The sequence below is a fragment of the Harpia harpyja genome, chromosome 1 (genome assembly GCF_026419915.1).
Source record: "Harpia harpyja isolate bHarHar1 chromosome 1, bHarHar1 primary haplotype, whole genome shotgun sequence".
Lineage (NCBI taxonomy): Eukaryota > Metazoa > Chordata > Aves > Accipitriformes > Accipitridae > Harpia > Harpia harpyja.
The window spans coordinates 46,989,971-47,009,616 of record NC_068940.1 but is presented as its reverse complement, the minus strand read 5'-3'; the positions used below and the strand labels follow the sequence as shown (position 1 = coordinate 47,009,616).

At 42.9% G+C, this 19,646-nt stretch overlaps 1 protein-coding gene across 5 annotated transcripts in view; it reads right to left on the bottom strand.

The window, feature by feature from the left end:
• The window catches only part of NDRG3 (NDRG family member 3), a 65,610-nt gene extending 47,037 nt beyond the window's left edge, over positions 1 to 18,573 (bottom strand). For 2 of the 5 annotated variants that reach the window (XM_052791542.1, XM_052791588.1), the window contains exons 1-2: positions 18,444 to 18,545; positions 17,000 to 17,079 (exon numbers count right to left, since the gene is read on the bottom strand). The gene's annotated coding sequence lies outside the window, so the exon portion shown is untranslated. Of the gene's footprint in view, positions 1 to 16,999; positions 17,080 to 18,443 lie in introns of all 5 variants that reach the window. The other 3 variants (XM_052791551.1, XM_052791570.1, XM_052791560.1) reach the window with 3 other exon arrangements.
• Positions 18,574 to 19,646: the final 1,073 nt, after the last annotated feature.

Below are 19,646 nucleotides of genomic sequence, written 5' to 3'. Positions count from 1 at the left end.
ATCTGTTTGAAGTCAATTATAAAACTACATATAAAGCAGATGCCTAAAATATCTTCGGAAGGAAAGCGATGTTTTCCATCAGATTAGGAATGCCTCTCTGAAAGTAGCTGGAGGCCAAAGAAAGATGGCACTACCAAATATGCTTTCCCAAATTTTAAGTTTGTCAGATAAGACCTAAGGAGGAATCTCTGACCTAATTACTGGGTGCCATGTGCACCCAAACCCAGTTTGATCTCCACAGATACCAGTGGCTGTTCTTGGTTCTGGATGCGAGTTTAGAACTTCCCTCAAAAGCCCTGAGATCAACTGAAGTATGACAGACAAATCCTCTTGAAGGCGCTTCCTGCCCTGGTGAGATCTTGTCCCTCCAAATCCTAGCCCTACTGGCATTTTAGGCAGGAAAGAATTTGTTTCCCTTTTTCTCCATCCTTCTTCCGCTCCCTTTCCTCAGTCATCCCCACACTGATTCACATTAAAATTTGTGTGGTCAAAGTTAGAAGCTGAAGCTATCTAGTCAGTGAACTGGACTGTGTAAACAACTTATACCAAGAACAGAACAGTTTTTACAAAGGTAGGTTGAATCTGCATAGCTTTTGCTGCAATATCTCTCAGGTAAAAGTCATCTTTTCTTTTTCGTCTCACCCAAACTTCTCCAAACTGAAATCCACGGTGTAGACCAACTTGGAGTTTACTTTCCACTAAGAAACAAAAGTGTAAGTTAAGGTGATTCCTATTAAGTGAAATTCTGTTTTTTACACTTGGGATACAGCAAGAACATTCATAAGCTTAAGAGAGATTCACATCACATATCTCAGAGCAGAAATCCACGATACCACAGGCACTCCAACTAGGACATGTAGTTATTGTAAACAAAGCCCTGAAGATGTTAAAACAGAAAGATTTTACTTCTTTCAAAAGTAGCTGAAGATCTCAATACAAGTGATTCAGTTTTAATACTCTAGTTCTGAATGAAGCTGAACCATCACATGGGTTTCACATTTAAGCCCTCCACATTTAGAAAGACTTGGTTACAATAGATTAATTCCCGATTTCATTCCCTAGAAACCAGCATGAGACCAAGACATACCACACCAAGGCGACAGTGAAGATAAAGCTGAGTACGCCAAAGTCTAAAACTAATTCCTCGAGTAAGAACTACTAAGAGGAAGTTTCTCAGAAGTCTCTTCACAGTCTCTTCTGCAGGTGAAGGTGTCACAGCAGAGACATTGCAAGCTTTTCATTTACAGGATCTGAATGCAATAGCAGAACAACGTAGGCTGGAAGGGATCTCTGGAGGTCATCTAGCACAACCTCCTACTACAAGCAAGAGTAATTTCAAAGCTGGATCCAGTTGCTCAGGGCCTAACAGATTTGAAAATATCTAAGGATATAGATTCCAGCATTACACACCATTCTCATCACAAAAAATTGTTTCCTTTTATCCAATGCAAATTTCCCTTGCTGCAGGTGGAAGATAGATGTATAAACAATGAGATTTTTAACCTGAAAATATCACAGAGCAGAATAAAAATAAAAATGAAAATCCAAAAGTAGTGACTGTTACAGCCACACATCAGCACTATTTAAAAATTCCCTTTCTAAAACTGTTTAATAATGAATAAGGAATCAAGTCAGATACTTCACATTAAAGGCATAGATGGAGCAGAAATACATCTCCTAGCAGGTTTTTCAGGGCAGATGTTAATATGTCAAAACAGCAGGTTTAACATTAAATTGATCCTCACCCCTGAAAAATATTCACTATTTTCCAGAATAAGAACACATGAAGAACTGCACAGGATCCGTGTACCACAAGATCCAGTTTAATACAGTTCAAGAGCAAATGCCTAGGAAACAGCAAAAGAATAGCACCAAGTAATACTTCCTCTTTGCTCGTACATCCACGCATACCTCAGACGAGCGTCAGTCTCTCTCAGGTCCTGTAGAAGCTTCTTCCCTAGTGCACTGAAATGCTGTTGTTCTTTCTGAACACAGAGATTATTTATTCTTAGGCTTTATGAAAAACTGGTAAGGCAGCCTTACCCGTGAAATCTAGTTTGATGCCTCTCTCCTTCCCTAACAGTCACAAAAATTATGAACATCTTTACCTATTATACAGAGAATACTCTTTCATCCCGACATGACAAAAAAAAAATTCAATATAACACACATTCCAGAAGATAATTCAATGACTAACTTTTTCCGACAGGCCATTTCAACAGCTCTGAGCAGCTATAACTTTCCAGAAGTCAGCATGTCTTGTCCAGAGAATGACCTTCCCAATGCAAGGCCCTTAGCAAACTGCAAGCATTACAACACCAGCCCTGACCCTGCAAAAGCCTGTTGATAATACCTTCTCTAAAGACAGGCTAGCTTCCCAACACTCACCTGGAGAGAAATTATAAAATATTTTTACCTGGTTTTAGTATTTCCTTCCTGTAACATTACATGCACATTTCTCCCATATTAACATTTAAGCAGATTTTAGTTCAAAGACATTGCTGATACAGTCATCTCAGAAGTAAAATGAGAGCCCTAGTTAGTTCTGGATTGAATCATAGAATCATAGAATCATTTCGGTTGGAAAAGACCTTCAAGATCATCGAGTCCAACCATTAACCATGCCCCCTAAACCATGCCCTGGAGTACCCTGTCCACTCGCTTTTTGAATACCTCCAGGGATGGTGACTCAACCACTTCCCTGGGCAGCCCATTCCAATGTTTGACAACCCTCTCAGTAAAAAAATTTTTCCTAATATCTAACCTAAATCTCCCTTGCCTCAACTTGAGGCCATTTCCTCTTGTCCTATCTCCAGACACCTGACAGAAGAGACCAACACCCACCTCACTACAACCCCCTTTCAGGTAGTTGTAGAGAGCGATAAGGTCTCCCCTCAGCCTCCTCTTTTCTAGACTGAACAACCCCAGATCCTTCAGCCGCTCCTCATAAGACTTGTGCTCAAGGCCCCTCACCAACTTGGTTGCCCTTCTCTGGACACGCTCTAGCAGCTCAATGTCTTTCCTGTAGTGAGGGGCGCAAAACTGAGCACAGTACTCGAGGTGCAGCCTCACCAGAGTACAGGGGAACAACCACCTCCCTGTTCCTGCTGGCCACACTGTTCCTGATACAGGCTAGGATGCGATTGGCCTTCTTGGCCACCTGGGCACACTGCTGGCTCATATTCAGCTGGCTGTCAACCAGCACACCCAGGTCTTTCTCTGCCAGGCAGCTTTCCAGCCACTCTTCCCCAAGCCTGTAGCGCTGCATGGGGTTGCCCTGACCAAAGTGCAGGACCCGACACTTGGCCTTGTTAAACTTCATACAATTGGCCTCAGCCCATCGATCCAGCCTGTCCAGATCTCTTTGTAGAGCCTCCCTACCCTCAAGCAGATGGACCCTGCCTCCCAACTTGGTGTCGTCTGCAAACTTGCTGAGGGTGCACTCAATCCCCTCATCCAAATCATTGATAAAGATATTAAACAGAACAGGGCCCAACACCGAGCCCTGGGGAACACCACTTGTGACCCGCTGCCAACTGGATTTCACCCCATTCACCACTACCCTCTGGGCTCGTCCATCCAGCCAGTTTTTCACCCAGTGAATAGTGCACTTATCCAAGCCATGAGACACCAGCTTCTCAAGGAGTATGCCATGAGAGACAGTGTCAAAGGCATTCACTCCAATATTACTTTTTTCCCCTCCCTCTCCAAGCTTCATTGCCTTATCTTTTTGGAAAATGGCAGATACATTTACCTACTCCATGTCCAGTATTGCAATTTACAGCCATGAATTCTAAAGAAACCCTCAAAAGAGATTTAAAATGTTCTGCAGGAGGGTAGTTATACCATAAGATGTAATTAAGACAGTATTAGTCAGGTGAATTGTGGTACTAACAGGTGCCAAACCCAGCTGTAAAGAACATCATATTAGTTTAAGCCACCATCACGGAACCAAAGCATAGATTCTCTTTTGAGCCTCCTCCACAGCAATTTAAGCTAATGAGTTTTAGCTCACTGGTGGAGAGGTCTAAGAGCACCCACAGAGCATAACACAGTTATCTGTCAAGCCCCAGTAACCCAATTACTCTGGATCATACATAATACTTTAAAGGTAAAATCATAATAACCCACCTTACCACAGAGTACTCCCTCACCATCTCAAGAGCCTGATTCAGTCTTGGGCACAGCCGTACCCTGCTCAGAAGCGAGGTGTCCCTGGGCAGACATCAGCCTCTCCCAGGGAGCGAGGTCCCCGAGGCCGCGGGCTCACACTGCAGCTCAGAACACATCACAGCGTTTACAATGGAGGGGTTATCTGGCAACACCAACAGACCCCATTGCTCCTCTCCCTGCTCTTTCAACCTCCAAATATCTCAAAGATTTGCAGATTGAGGTAATATCTTTTATTTAACTAGCTGGAAATAATGACAAGCTTTTGTGACCAGAAGCCCTTTTCCAAGTCAGGAGCAGATGTTAAACTAAAACACAACTCAAAGCACAATTCACCCGAGCAGTCTGTGAGTTTAAGTAAGTGACATCTCTCTTTACAATTAAGTAAAGAAATGTTTAGCAAGGTGCTCTGAATCGGCCTAAAATGGCAAGAAATTAATTTTGTCAATGAATATGTGAACACAACAAGCCACAGGTAATAAACCACGAATAAATAGCACCTGTACATTGGAACAATGTCCAGTTTCCATGAATCCAAAACCTTCTCCTTCAGTCTGTCCTTTTCTAAATCCTATGGAGCAATCCCAAAATAACACTACTGCCACTGGCTGGTATTTTATTGTTGTATTATTTCTGTAGAACCTGAAGCTGGAACTACCCACCACAACTCACTATCAGACAAAGAGGATACATCAGCTCTCGCTGCCACAGAAGTTTTAATCCTTCAATAACAACCACAAAATACCAGCCACAAGACTGTACGAACTGTAGTTGACTTTATTAGGTATTTCCACCAAAACACTTTGTTGAGAAGTCACACTGATTTTGCCCAATGAAAAATGATCAGAGGGGCTCTTTCAGCCTGCCAGGCTTCCTATTCCTACTCCAACATTCGAAACGATTTCTCTTACGAACAGAGCTCTAGAGCTAAGCTTTCAGAGCCCTGAGAACAGCTTTCTGATGAACTGTTACCGCAGAATAAATCAGTCTAAATCCAGGGAATTGTTCCAACAGATTAAAACCTCAATGCCAAAAAGCAAAGAGACGGTCCTGCTCCCACTTTATAAATATCTCACTTTGTTTTGAGCCTGCCACCCACTACTGTAATTTGGTGGTCTTAGTCCTTTTATCAGAAAAGACAGTGAATAATGGGTTCATATATGCTCCATGCTACTAACACTTTATATGCTTCCATCATATCCTCTTCAGAGATATCTTTTTGAGACTGAAGAGTTTTGATCTCTATCATTCTATACAAGGAACTAATTTCACACCTTTGATAGTGCTTGTCAACCTTTTCAGGATCTCTCACAGTTTCACTAAGTCTTTAAGAGCGACGAGACCAGTACGCATGCAGCATTCACAACATGGGTGCACTATGGGTTTACACAGCAGTATGTTTCCTAGTTTGATCACTTATTTTTCCACAAGCACCTAATTCTCAATTTGCTTTTCCCAACACCAAGATAATATTTTGAAAGAATTGCCTATTATAACCCTCAAGTTTCATCTATGGCTAGAAAGCCAATTCAGAGCTCATCACTACACACATACAGTGGGGGCTGTTCTCCAGGTGCACTACTTCCCTACACTGAATTTAAAATACTATTTTATCACTCTGTGCCATAGGATTTTTCCATGTTTCCTCACAGTTAACTCTTCTATTTACTATCATAAATTAATTTTTTTATCAACAAACAAACATTGTCACCTCTCTTCTATTTATTTTTCTAACTTTGACTTCTCTGTGCTTTTGGCCTCCGCATCATTCTCTGGCAACGGCTAACGCTGTGAAAACACTGTATAAAATAAATCTTCCTTCTGTCCGATTTACAGCTAAATTTTTATTGGATGGCCCAACAGTTTTCATGCTCTCAGAACTGCCAGTTATTCTTTACTCACCTTCTGTGCCGCTCATGCTTTCATAAAGCTTTATTACTTCCTTTTGTTCCCCAAGTGGCTCCCTTCCAAGGTGCAAAGTCCTAAACTGTTTAATATCTCTTCCTCTTTCTTCTCATTCCATGCCTTTGCTCTCTCTTGTCACCCTTCTCTCTCTTTTCTAGTTCTCTTATACTCGAAGAATTTGCCAGAAATTATGCTGATAATGAGCTCCAGTGTAGATTACGTCTAAGATTTTACTGCTCTATAGGACCATTTTTCACGCTTCCTCAGGGAGATATATCAGGATTTCTCTTTAGAAATGTGCCTTAATACTGTCACATACCTTCATAAATGTGCACGCAACCTTCCACATCACACCCTGCTTCCCCCACCACTCCCAGAATTAGGAATTTTGTTAAAAGCAGTTTTTTATTACATCATTTTAAATCTAAGCTGTTCATACTCTTTGCCCTTGGCCTCAAGTTGACCTAAATTTTTAATTTTTTTTTTTAAATCAGCCCTTTTATGTACATTTTCTGCATTTGTGTATTAGCTACACTAAGTTAATGCCTGGAAGCTTCAAACAAAGAGAAAATTGTCCATCCACTACAGCAGTGGAGAAGTCCTATACGCCTCTACTTGTTCAAGAGCTTCAATCAAAAGAAGAACACAGTGGGAATCACTACAGGCTCGGGCGTCCATTTCTTTTCAAAACAACGTGTTGATCTAATTTAGTTTCAGTAGTTCACCCTAATTTATTTTTAGGCTGTACTTTTGGTTTTCTTGGACACTTCAGGTAATGTTTCTTATGTTGATATTATTCAACACGGTAAAGTCAGAAGAGATCAGCTTCATTCATCTGTCTGACCCTCCTGCCTAGCACAGGAAAATGAATTTCTCTATACAATTCCTTCACCAAGCCATGCATGCTGGAATTGAGTGGTGCCATTTCTCTTGGGATCTTTTGAGTCAGCACTGATTAACTTTCCATTTAACGAAGGGACCAACACTTTCCATTGCAACCCGATACACTCCTCCTGTTAAATATGCACCTCAGGTAGAGTTTAAATGTTTTGGTTTTCCTTCAAATGAAGCTGTAATCAGGGGAGAAACAGAGAAAGAGGCAAGGGCTCCAAGGCCACCTCCCCTGCAATGACTCTGCAGCCAGTCTGGAGTAAAACAGACACCCTCCTCTTACCACCGCTGCCCTGCAGACAGATTGAAAGCTGTTTTCTACCTTTTATTACCCAATCACCAGTAATAAAACTCGTTGCTCTTCATCTAGCCACTGCACAAGAAAGAAAGACAGCACAACATTGCTCAACCAAGCTCCTTACTAGACCAGCGGCGATGGCAATCACCAAATTGTGTTAATGCAGATGCTCAGAGGAAAAGGCAGCAGCTGTCATTTTTGAGATGTGACTGCTCATCCCTTAAAAATGATGAGTATACAGGTATACCAGTAAAACAAAAAAAAAAAAAAAAAGGATGGAACTTTCTAATAGCTGCACAGAAATCACTGCAGTCCTTGTCTGTTCAGCCAGATAACAGGAAGAGATCCCTCTCCCGCTGCAACTGCATTCAGGAGCTCGGAGGCACCAGAGCTCCCAACCAGCCCCTGGGAGCACAGCACCTCCGCTCCCCACACCCTGGCTTTCCCTGTACCTTTTATTCACACAGATGCTTGAACCATGCTGCAGGGATGCAGAGGCCAAGACTGCAGAACAAGTCCCTTGATTTATGGAAAGGTGATTGCTAGTCTTGAAAGCTAAGGCCCCAGACTATGAAAAGCAATTTGGAGTCTCTGCTGCTGGGAAGACCTGGGGTTCTCTTAAAAATGCAAAAGAAAATCTGAGTCTAGTGATTTATGATAGGATAAGAATGCTTCAGACTTCACTAAAGGAAATGTTTAAATATCAGGATTTAAACTTTGTGAGCCTTTCCTTATTGAAAGCTTTGACAATACTAAGACTGTATTCACTTAAATCATTTTTAGGCCAACAAGGTGACTGATGACGGCTTCTACTTAAGCAGTTCATTTTAACGTGGAGACACGATAAAAATAGCAGCGTAAGTGCCATGTTTACAGTCAATCCACAGCCCAGAATGACGTTTGAAGGCTAGAGATCTGAGAAAACATTAATACATCATATCAAAGAAATCAAACTACAGAAAAGCAAGATGCTTGCATTACAACACTTCTCAGTTCATGCAATTAATGCTCAGGTCACAAATTAAGCTTTCTGGTGCATATATTTCAAGCCATTTCAATCTTTTGCCCCACCAACTACTACCTACCAATCAGAGAATGTGCAGAGATTTATATTCTGGAGACCTCCATAAAAGGTTGAATAATATTTCTGCCTAAACAGTTCCTATTTTATGAAAATGAAGTACTGACAGTATTTCTCCTGCCTTTATGTAAAGTCTTAGATTCATATTCATATTCCTATTCTACTATGAATTTCTCCAAAGGTTACTATACCATACAATGAACAATATTCTATTTCTTAATTTTTTATTTTTTTATTTTTAAAGAGAGCACAAGCTTCTCTGGCTAACTGGTTTATTGCTTTCATTGTTAAGAGACTGCTGCTGTCTTTAATAAAGAAGAATGAAGCAATTAAAGGCAATGGGGGAAAAATAGCAGTTATCTTGTGAAAGGCCAAAGGAAAAACCTTCACTATCCTTCTACTACTGACAAAAAAATATCTAATGCTCAGGGAATGCCTCCATCTGTCTTGAGAAATCCTGTGCAACACTATTTTAGAAGCTGGTGTTTGAAGGCTGTCTTGTGCTTGTTTTGCAACCTCAATAAAACATTTTTAAAATGAGTTACAAAAAGATGAAGTTTTTTTTCCAGACCAAAACAGCTTCTCAGGATAGATGAGAAGAGCAGCTCAGCCTCTGTGCTGCAGCATCACTGCGCACACTGTTTCTGCTGGAAGCGCAGCAGAAACACACTGCCTGGGAGCAGAACCAAGGATGCTGTTTGCAGCTCAGCCATGAGCAACACGAGCACATAGCTCACTGTCCCTTCCAAAGGCATCTTCTGCTCTGTGTCACAGCATCACAGACACCCATCTGTTCTTCACTATCAAGGTTTAAGTGTCCTCCAGGAATTCTGCTCCCTTTGGGATATCACAGTTAATAAAAAAAGCAGGACAACAGACTTCTAAGAAGTCTTTAGGGGTCACTACACTGCCAAAAAAACTGCGATCGGTGAGGAAATACCATTTTCCAACACCTAAAAACACCACCAAAAATGGAATGCATTCATGTGGAACAGGCACAGGAACCCCCTCCTGAGTAACCAACTGGTGAGCTCTGCAAATTTTTTTAAAAGACATTTTTATACTGGTGAGAGTGGCAGCATACATATAATTATAGCGGCCTCAAATTACCCTTGAAAACATTTCATTTAGGCAGTTACTACCAGGCATAACAATAAAAGCCATTTCTCACAGTGTAAGCTGAATCACTATCAGAAGGGCTTGATGGTCTCATTATACTAGTGAAGCTTCTGCAATTCACGCGTGACCAGTCAGCCCTGGCACTGAAGCTATTGCTTCCCAGATTTCAAAGGACTGCTGAAATACCTGGATACAGGAGTTGTCATAAAGCCAATAATCCTCTATAACAGCAACTGTCAGGCTACCCAAAATTTGGGAATCACTGCCAACATTCCTATGCATTTGCAAAGACTTCATGAAGACAACATGAGAGTACACATCACACAAAATATATCAATTCATATTCAACATGCATGAACAGGAAACAAAAACCAAAACGGCAAAAAGCATTTGGTAAGAAGGGTGCAAGAAGTCTCCAGCACTGTCTTGGTATGACTGTCTCAGGCCAGAGAGGGGCCAGAAAGGCTGCATGCATCCATAGCCAGTCAGGTCATCTTTATTTACAAAAAAAAAAAAAAAAAAAAAAAAAAAAAAAAAAAAAAATCTTCTATTCACCACCAAGAGTATAGTTATTTCAGAAAGTAAGAATTTTTTGGGGGGAGGAATGATGTTTCCCACCCCAACACCTCCACCACCTATGCTCTCCAGCATGCCACAGAAGCACAAAAGTTCAGAAGAACCAGGATACTCCCCAAGGAAATCACATCAGCAAAGGTCTCTGACTTCCTTGCAGGCCTGGGGTATAAACCTGGAACACTAGCTGAGTGACAGGGAGTGCTGCAGTAAAGTCAATCACTCTTCGGGCAAGTAACATCTCTAAGCAAGAATCACATGTCTGAGATGGCTCCCTTCATTAGAGAACATCCACAGAAAATTTATTCAGCAACTACTCACACAGAGCAGTCTGGACACTTACCCTCTTACCACTTGCAATACATCCAGACAAGCGTATATTCAAATACAATGAATAACCTGAGCTAAAGGACAAAATCAACCTGGCTTTAAGCCCCATTAGCTCCTTTTTTAAGGAACATTCTCCAACTGCAAGCATCACACTCAGCAATTGCACATAAATAACCCTTTTGGGTGTAGAAACCAGGAGAAATCCCAATGTTTTATATTTTCTAAGACTTGGAATGCTGCTGAAAAGATCAGAGAGATAGCTTTTGTGAGCAAGAGAGATCACACCAGCACTGGGTTTCCTGAAGCTTGACTGGCAGCAGGACTTAGACTTTGTATTGTTTGTGGCATTTTAGTGGAAGTTTAGAAAAACCTTGTGAACCCCTGGAATCACAGCCAACTTGCCTCAGCTCCTGCTTCATGTGGTCAGCCCCATGACCAAGTCCAGGAGCAGAATAGCTACGAGTTCCAAGACCATTTAAAAACAGCTACAAATGCACAAATTAAGTGTCCAAAAGATAACAAAAGTCTGGGTACCACCCAGCTGGTGCACTGCTTCTGCTCAGCGTGGTCAAAATAATGTTTTAAACCTTCACTCTCTTATGGCAAGACCCCATGTACTGCCAAGTTCCCAGGCTGGGGTACAACTGAGTTGCTACAGCACACAGACCCTATCACCACTTTTCCCTAGGGATGGAGGCCTCACTTTTTTTTTTAATATGTCACTGAAAAAATAAATAAATAAAACTGACACTTAGCTCTCCAAAAACCCAAATTGCTTTAACTTCTTCCTGGAGGCACAGACAATCTGAACTTCTTCATTAACTCTTTTGTACAGACAAAGCTACAACCTCCTCTGTGCTTTTGTATTCACTCTGCTGGAAAATTCCAGCTCTTTTTGCAATTTAGACATTTGTGTCGAAATCTTCATGATGATGGGCCAGTAACTGAAAAATTGCAGTTGACAGTCCTAGATTACTCTGTGCTGGCTCCTCAGTCATAATCATTCAATAATATGACACAGCAGTATGAATGAGCATGGTACCAAACACTACAAAGTGACAAATGCACCAGTTGTAGCCAGGGAGACAATGTTACAACCCTGCATTTGCAGACTGACACAGGCAAGCGCAAGGTCTCACCAAGGAGACATCTTGAACGACAATCTTCTAAACAACTCCTCCTTCCTTTTGTTTCTTCCAACACCATAACAGCAGCTATAGCATTTGCTTTATACAGGTATTGTACTGTGTAAAATGCTGAAGAATAATACACCTCCTTTTAAAGCAATGTCCTTGCTGCAAACCAGAAGCCAGCAGACCTGTGGTCCCACAGTTCAGCTCCCAACTCCAAGGTATTCCCAGACTCCTCACCCACCGAGATCTCAGCAACACAACCATACTCACCTTTGCAGGAATGGAACTAAGAGGCCGCTCACTGCCAGGTGATCTGGCAATTTATTAGCCAAACATGAACCAGATGGAATACCTGCAGAGTGTTCCATCTATTTACTGCTAGAAGTAACCAAAAGCATTTAGGGCATACAAGCTCCCTTACTGACCTTTTTTTTTTTTTAATAATGAATGTTTCCAATTAACTTTTTATCTTAAAAATGTCAGGAAAGTATAATTTTGTTCTGTGGCTGAGCTAATCCATGTGCAAATTTTCACCAAGCTCTAAGCCTTTCTCTCTGTCAGCTCACGGATAAAGCTCAATTGCATTGTAAAATGAGAAAAAAAAATCTTCCCTGGCTTTCCTGAGGACCATAAGAAACATATTTGGCAACTTCTTTGTCTGGGCTGAAGGAAAAAAGAAGCTGAATTTGTAACAAGGACCATTTCTTTGATGAAAACCATGTCAGAATGAACTACATGAGCAAAATAGCAAAGGTAGAATACTATGCAACAGTTAAAAGCATCTCTATCAACTGTGTGCTTGCTTGACACTCCCAACACTGTTATATTAATTCTCCAGCCATGGCGGAGACAAACCATGCAGCACCTGAACTGGCAGCACAAAAAAGCAGACTTAAACCACTCCCCAAGCCCCCATCTTCTACCATCTGGAAAATAAAGCACAAAACCACATATAAGCCCTCCTCTTCTGGAAGGAAATAGGCCAATCCAAGTCATATAAACATATATTTACGCAAATCAAGTTTTTCTTTCTGCCTATGCAAAGGTAGAATCACCTACACAGACTGGAAAAAACCAGACCCTATTGGCTAAGCAATACATTTCAAAGCTACCACAGCCAAAAGAAACTGTTAAAAACAGAAGCATCTAACTTCAGTTCTCCACACAAAGACAACCCAAAAACCCCCTCAGCAGAAAACTGTTATTATGTATGACAACAGAACTGGTGAATCTGGATATGAATTTTTAAGAACACAGCTGAAAAGCCTATTTAGTGAACAAATTTCATTAAAGACCTATATTCTTTGTATTTAGGAAACTTAAATGTACAAAATTCCCAAATAATTCTAGCATTTACAAAACACTACAAGGGCATCAGTAGTAAAATTTGTGAATTTCTAGTTATGTATTTTTGAAATATTTATGATGCAATTGTTCCTAATAAATTAGAATAAAGTCCATATATAGGATAAAAAGTAATACTAGATCCCTATTAATTTACATAACTGCACTAAAACCCACTCCTTCACTGTCTTTGTTTAAAGAATTCAGATATTAACCCACAGTCAGATTGGTTTTCTGCCTTGGTACAGTGAAAGAGTCCAAGAAACAGTCACAAAATCAAATTAGTACCTAGGTGCAATTCATACACCAAGTCATACTAATCTAACCACAGCATCAAATTCATGCCAATTTGAAATAAAAAGTGCAAGTCTGTGCACAGACACTTACACTGCCTTCAGTCTAGACTACAGTTGAGCCTGTAAGGTCACAATTTCAATCATCATCAGCAAGCACAGAAATATGCACTTATCTAACTGAATTGATTCTAATTAAACCCACACATTTGTGTACTATCAGTACAGCAACACTAAATCAGCATTAATTTATAATTTGCTGGGTTCATTTCCAGCCAGATCTGTTTCCAGACTGGATTCACTGCACAGCCGCAGGAGTGCTGGAGGGGAGCATCAGACAGGGCTGCGAGGACGGGCAGAACCTCTCTGTTCACAGGGGCGTTCATGGCCGTGGGTTTATAGCAGTGACAAAACTGCAATACAAGATAACATTTGGATAGCCACTGAACTTCGGCAGCTCTGCAGCTAGAAGATAAATGGGAAAGCCCTCCCCTGGACTAATAACTAGCTGAAAACAGATGACAGAAGGTAGGCATAAATGGTCAGTTTTCACAGGGAGGGAGACTGCGAGGAGCCTTTTGCAGTGCTCTGCTATACACTGTATTCATAAACAATCTGGAAAAAGGGGCAAGGAGTGGAGTGAATATAGGCTATTCTGATAGTAAAGAGAAGGGCTGACTGAAGACCTGCAGAAAAACCCTGTGAGGCTGAATAATCGGGAAATAAAATAACAGAAGAAATTCAGTGTAAATAAAGTAAAAGACCAAAGAAAAATCACCCTAATTTCACATACAGAGTGATGTGCTCCAAACTGATCATTAACATTCAGAAAGTCTTGCTGGAGTCATGACAGACTGATAAAAGCATCAGCTCACAGCCATTCAACATATTAAAAAAAATAAACCTAATGTTAGGAAATGATTGGTAATTAAACCACCATATAAAGCTACAGAATGTCTGCAGCTTAAATCCTGGATGCAGTGCCTGTTCCTTCGTTTCAAGAGGACATAATGGAAGAGGAAAATATTTTTAAAGAGGAAACAAGGTTCGAAAAAATGAATAATGAGGAATAATCAATTAGGCTAGGGTTATTCTGCCTGGAAACAGAGATTACTGCAGTGACATATGACAGAAGCCTATAAAATCATCAGTTGCATGGAGAAGGTAAACAGAGATCAGTTGTTCACTGTTCCAAACAATACAAAAGCTAAGAGAGATGAAATGAAGATAGCATCTGTCAAGTTCAAAAGAAAACAAGCAGAGGTAGTTAGTACCTACAACACTATTTTGTGCTCTGGAAGGTCTCCCCTGGGATGTGTCAGTGCTATACATTTAAATGGACTGGAGACACGGGCAAGTCCCCAAAAGAAAAATACATTAACCATTAACAAAATAAAAGCAAACACCACCTACCTCTTGACATCCTACAGCTGATGAGAGACAAGAGGGCTATCAGACAAAGGTTTATATAATTTGCCCTGACCTTATGCTCTTCTCTTTGGTCATTGTCAGGAAAGGACAGCAAACAAGATGATTCCACCTGATTCTGTGGCTGTTCTTACACTACAAAAATCAATTACATCTCTGGTACTCCTTAGCCCTTCTTTGAACTCACTCAACTTGCTTACCTGGCAAAAGCTGATGTTCTGGGGAGACGGGGACACAGAGGGGCTGGATTAGTGCCCTGCTTATTTAACAAACTGAACTGGTTCAGAAAAACATCCAGTAAATGCTGGAGGTGGTATGAGACAGAGCAAGAATAGGACCAACCCTTTTGCGTGCCAACCAGTCATTAAATCAGTTTAAGATGTAACATGCAGCTTCATCACCAAAATACAGACGAAAAGGAAAGCAGTAGGTTGCCTATACCCTCTGTTTGAACACACAGGGAAAAGCCACAATTCCAGCTCTTGCGGGAGAAAAAAAAAAGGGGGGGGGGCCAGTTTCACATTTTTAATCCATCTGGTAATTACAAAGAGAGTCTGGTTTACATACGACTGAATAGTAAAGGTTACGTTAAAATTAAATATTGCCTTTATAACCTCTACTGTATTTATACTATGTAAAGCAAGGAACACCCCTTTAGTGAACTAAAATCCGTTGTAAATTCAGAAATGCATCCAAGTCTGCTAAGGACGACAGCCAAATGAAAACAAAGCTATTCCTTCCTGTGCTTCCCACAGCATCAATTTGATTACTACATTAAATGGTGCTACCTCAGTCACAAAAGCCAAGGGGATATGACCAGATAGAAAAAGGTGAATGATCAGTAAGAATATATTATTAAAAATCCAGCAAGTCCCATTTACAATTCAGAATTTACAAGAATAGAACTGAAGACCAAGTGAGATGATTAAAATTTCTCATCAACTCTGATTTGCACAGTAGAAGCTACAGTCACCCAGTTCTTCCCATGTCAGGACCAAATCACAACTGCTTTGCTTAATAATTGACCTGATCTGGCCAGAATATTGAGAATTCCCAGGGTAAAGCAATACAGAATTTTCTTATTCCTCCAAAACCACATTCATATGAAAATAAGACCACTGAGATGTATCAAGACACATACCAGGAACATTTTCTTCAACAATACACAGAGAAACAGTAGCAAAACAGTCCTCTCTTCTCCTTGAACTATCACAGATTAAACCAGACTGTAATAATTACGGACACAAATAGTCTTAACCAGTACTGCGCAACTGTCCAACATGAGGCTTAAGAGTCGTAAGCAGCAGAGGCATATTTACTTTTATCCAAGACACAGCTGACAGATGATGAGCACAAGATAAACCCTGATAACGGGGAGTTATGGTGTCAGCACTGCCTACAGAAATAGAACTCACTGAGTGTTTGGCTTTACCTTTTTCCAGGAAGCAACAGTGGTAGCAATCCAGCTGAGCTATTATTTGTGAGAATGACAGGTAAATAATTAAAAATTAAAATCCCTATTCTGTTACACATGAAAACTGAACCTCCCCAAAAATTTAAAGCTGATTTGCTTTCTCCTATTTATTTTTTTTATTTTTGTGCTTAGACTATATTATGACCATAATTTTTTGAGCTTCTTACTAAAAATACCATACCTATATATTAATACTTAGCTATAACGTTTGCCTTGAGCATGCAACAGAGGCATGTTTAAGAAAACTGTCCTAAAAGCATCTTTAAGAAAATTTCCTGCTATATCTTTAAGGAACCAAAATATATGTTGTATGTAATAAAGCCTCTGAAATCTAAATGTACCATTACACTTACACTTTCAAATGAAAAACACTAAAGAGCCTGTCATGTATGACCAATGTGAAATATGAGCTGCCAACAGAAGCACTGGAGAATATTTCTGAAGGTGATCTGAGATCAGGAAAATGCAAATTAAACAGTTTTGTTCATTTCAATTAGTTTTTAACCTTAGATACAAAATGAGTAGCTAGGAATGTAATTATAGCCTCCAATAATGCTGCTTCCAGCAGTTGTTTAATTTTCATTTTGTAACATTTCCAGCTTCTACATTCTACATTCCAGCATTTGCAAACATGTCAATATCAGCCAAGTACAGCCCACACTAAGTTTCTGCCCTCAAGACAAGTTTCAGTGACTCGCGTGCCATGTGCAAGCTAAGTTTCAAAATCCCAAACAAATAAATGAAATTGGAACAGTCATTGTCAGTCCTGAGCTGTCTCCACAATCCCAATCCAATGGCTAATAATCCAAATGAATCCTAGTGACTGCCTTGCTTCTTCAGGAGTCTATCCCCAATTCAGTAAGACATACACATTTGGCAAGTCCTGCTCCCCTAGTCCAAGTTATTGTGCTAGAAAAGCTCCACACTGATTTTAAACTCAGCTCTTAGACTTTACATTACCTTTTTACTTTTCACCATAGACTGGTGCTAAACACAGTTTGACAGGCTCCAGGATTTGGAAGACTGTTGTCCTCTTGTTTCTACAGAAAAGGAAAGGCAGAAGCTAAAGTAATGAGCCCCCAAGTCCTCCTGTCAGAACACAGGAGACTCATAAGTGTGCCTGACACAGGAAGCACAAGTGGATTCCTCTTTACTTGTAATCCCCATCTTCTCACCACCTCAGTATTCAAGCACAAAAAACTCTCTGGGCTTCCCAGATGCAACCCCCTGACACGTACCAGACATTTTCTATTTGCCAGAGCAAACACGCATGCGACTGAGTCGCCCCAGTTCTGCTACAAACTTTGACTGTGATTCACGTGTTGTGACCGCCCTGTATTGCGACTTGATCACGCAGCGGTTCCAGACTCCTCAGACTTGAGGGGAATCAAAAAATGGATCAGACACCAGGCTCTCAATTGGCAGTGCAACACCCCAAGCAAGGCACGGCCACTGAGCCAGCTGACAGCACTCCCAACACCTCCTGGGAAGCCAGTGACAGCACTACACAGCGTCATTTGTTTTGTAACACTGCATTTTCTGCGCCGGACTTTATAACGATGATTTTTAAGACAGTAGAAGCATCTGACTTTGCTACAATGTTTTGAACTACTCCCTGTGACTTACACTAAATATAAAAAAGCAGAAATAGACATTGACCTAAAGTGATGATGCAAGTCAACAAAAAAATTTTTACAAGCTATTCCTTGCTCATTCACATACTGACAAGACTGTACCGAATTGAAGAAAAACGCCCTCTTTTCGTTGTCCAAAATAAATAATACAACCGAGAATTTTGAGATCTGAATACCAGAAAGAAAAGCTACAGATGAGAGCAAGCAGGAAGCCCAGAGCACTCCTGTCCGTTAGTTACATGAAAAAAATAATCTCTGCAATAAAACCAGGGGCAGTTTCGAGGCGTTTCTCTTCCTCCGCAACGAAGCCCCTTACGACGAGGGATTATCTCCTAAACCCAGCTCCGTGAGGGAGCGGTACTTTCCTCCGGCGTCTCGTAACGGCAGAGGAGCCGAACCGAGCCCTCCCTCCCTCAGCGGCGGCCTCTCGCTGGGCGACGCCGGCGACAGCGACGGCCCGGACCCCTGCGGGCTGCGGCCGCCTCACCGCCGGGGAACACCCCCCGCCCCCGCTCAGGTAACCCTCGCGGCATAACCATTCACCGACGGCGCCCCGGGATCGGGGAGCGGCGGCGGCGTAGGGCTCGGCGGGACAGACGGTGCCCCCGGGCGCGGCCGCCGCTGACCCTGGCCCGCCCGCGGAGCCGCCGTGCGGCACCTGCTGCCGAGCAGCAGCCAAGCGCCTCGATGCCGCTGCGGCGGCGCCCGGTAGCAGCGGAGGACGCGCGAGGCCGGCCTAGGGCTGTACCGGAGCCGCTGCCGGAGCTCACCTGGACGGCAGGTACCTCAGCACCTCCAGCCGCCGCGGCATGCGGGGCACTCTGCGCCTGCGCGCTGCTCTGCAGGGGCCGCACATGCGCGGGGGCCGGGACTACAAACAAGATGGCGGCCGGGCGGCGGGCGCCATTTTGGGGGTAGTTCCTCCGGCACCGCCCTCCGCCCAGGCCCCGGCCGCCTCTGCCGGGCTGCAGCGACCCGCCCGGGCGGGAGGCGGTGCCGCTCCCCCGGGCGCAGCGGCGTCTCCTCAGCGGCGCCGGCCTCCCGACGCCTCTGGTGTGCGACCCGGCCGGGCCCAGTTCTTCCCGCCTCGGCCCCTCCTGGCTCTCACAGCAGTCGCTGGAGCGCTCAGAGCAGGAGAGGGCTCCCCGGCGGGCTGGGCGCGCTGCCAGGCTACCGAAGCCCCAGGCACACGCTTGCCCGTGCGTCCCAGTGGTGAGCGAGGTCGGGGCAGCGACCCACCCCGGGAAGCTGGGGCTCGGCGTCACCGGGGCCGGAGGCAGGCGAATTGCAAGCTAAGGGAGCCTGCCTGCAGCCAGCCCTGGAGCCGCTCCAAACCAGAAACGCCTCTTGCGTTGGTTTTAGTTAGGTTGGTTGGGGTTTTTTTTTTTGCCTCCAGAGGTAAGACTAGTTTCTTGGAAGGCCAAACAAATCTGCTTGTTCCTTCCCCCACTGGAGATTCTGGCAACGTGCAAGTGTGAGTGTTGGGGGAGCCCTCCCCGAGGTCACGGTTATCCCCCTGTACCCACTACCTGACTCCATGAGGGCAGCCATCCCCAACGGACAGCAAGCTCTGTGCAACCCCTGGTGTTTCCAGCTGCGCCCCGAAGGGGTGCGTGTGCTGTCCTCTACCGCCTGCTGCCTGCCTGCCCCTCTTCGGGAGCGTCTCCAAGTGGAAATACTTGGTTCCCAGGTCAGTGTGGCATCCCCAGCACGTCTCACCTTCCCTTTGGTAGGGCCCTGTCCCAAACATTTAAAAACAAGGTATTGCCAAAACTTAATCCATATTCTGGTTTCTGGTGCCACCCAGTGGTGCTGCATACTGCTTCTACCTCAGTTCTTAAGTAATTACAGGCTGTTACTGAACAGCAACGGTGGAGGGTAGGCAGAGCTGAGATGGTATGTAGGTAAACCATTCCCAAGTGCATTCCCAGTAGAAAAGAAAGAAGAGCCCTGGACCACACTGCCACTGAGGT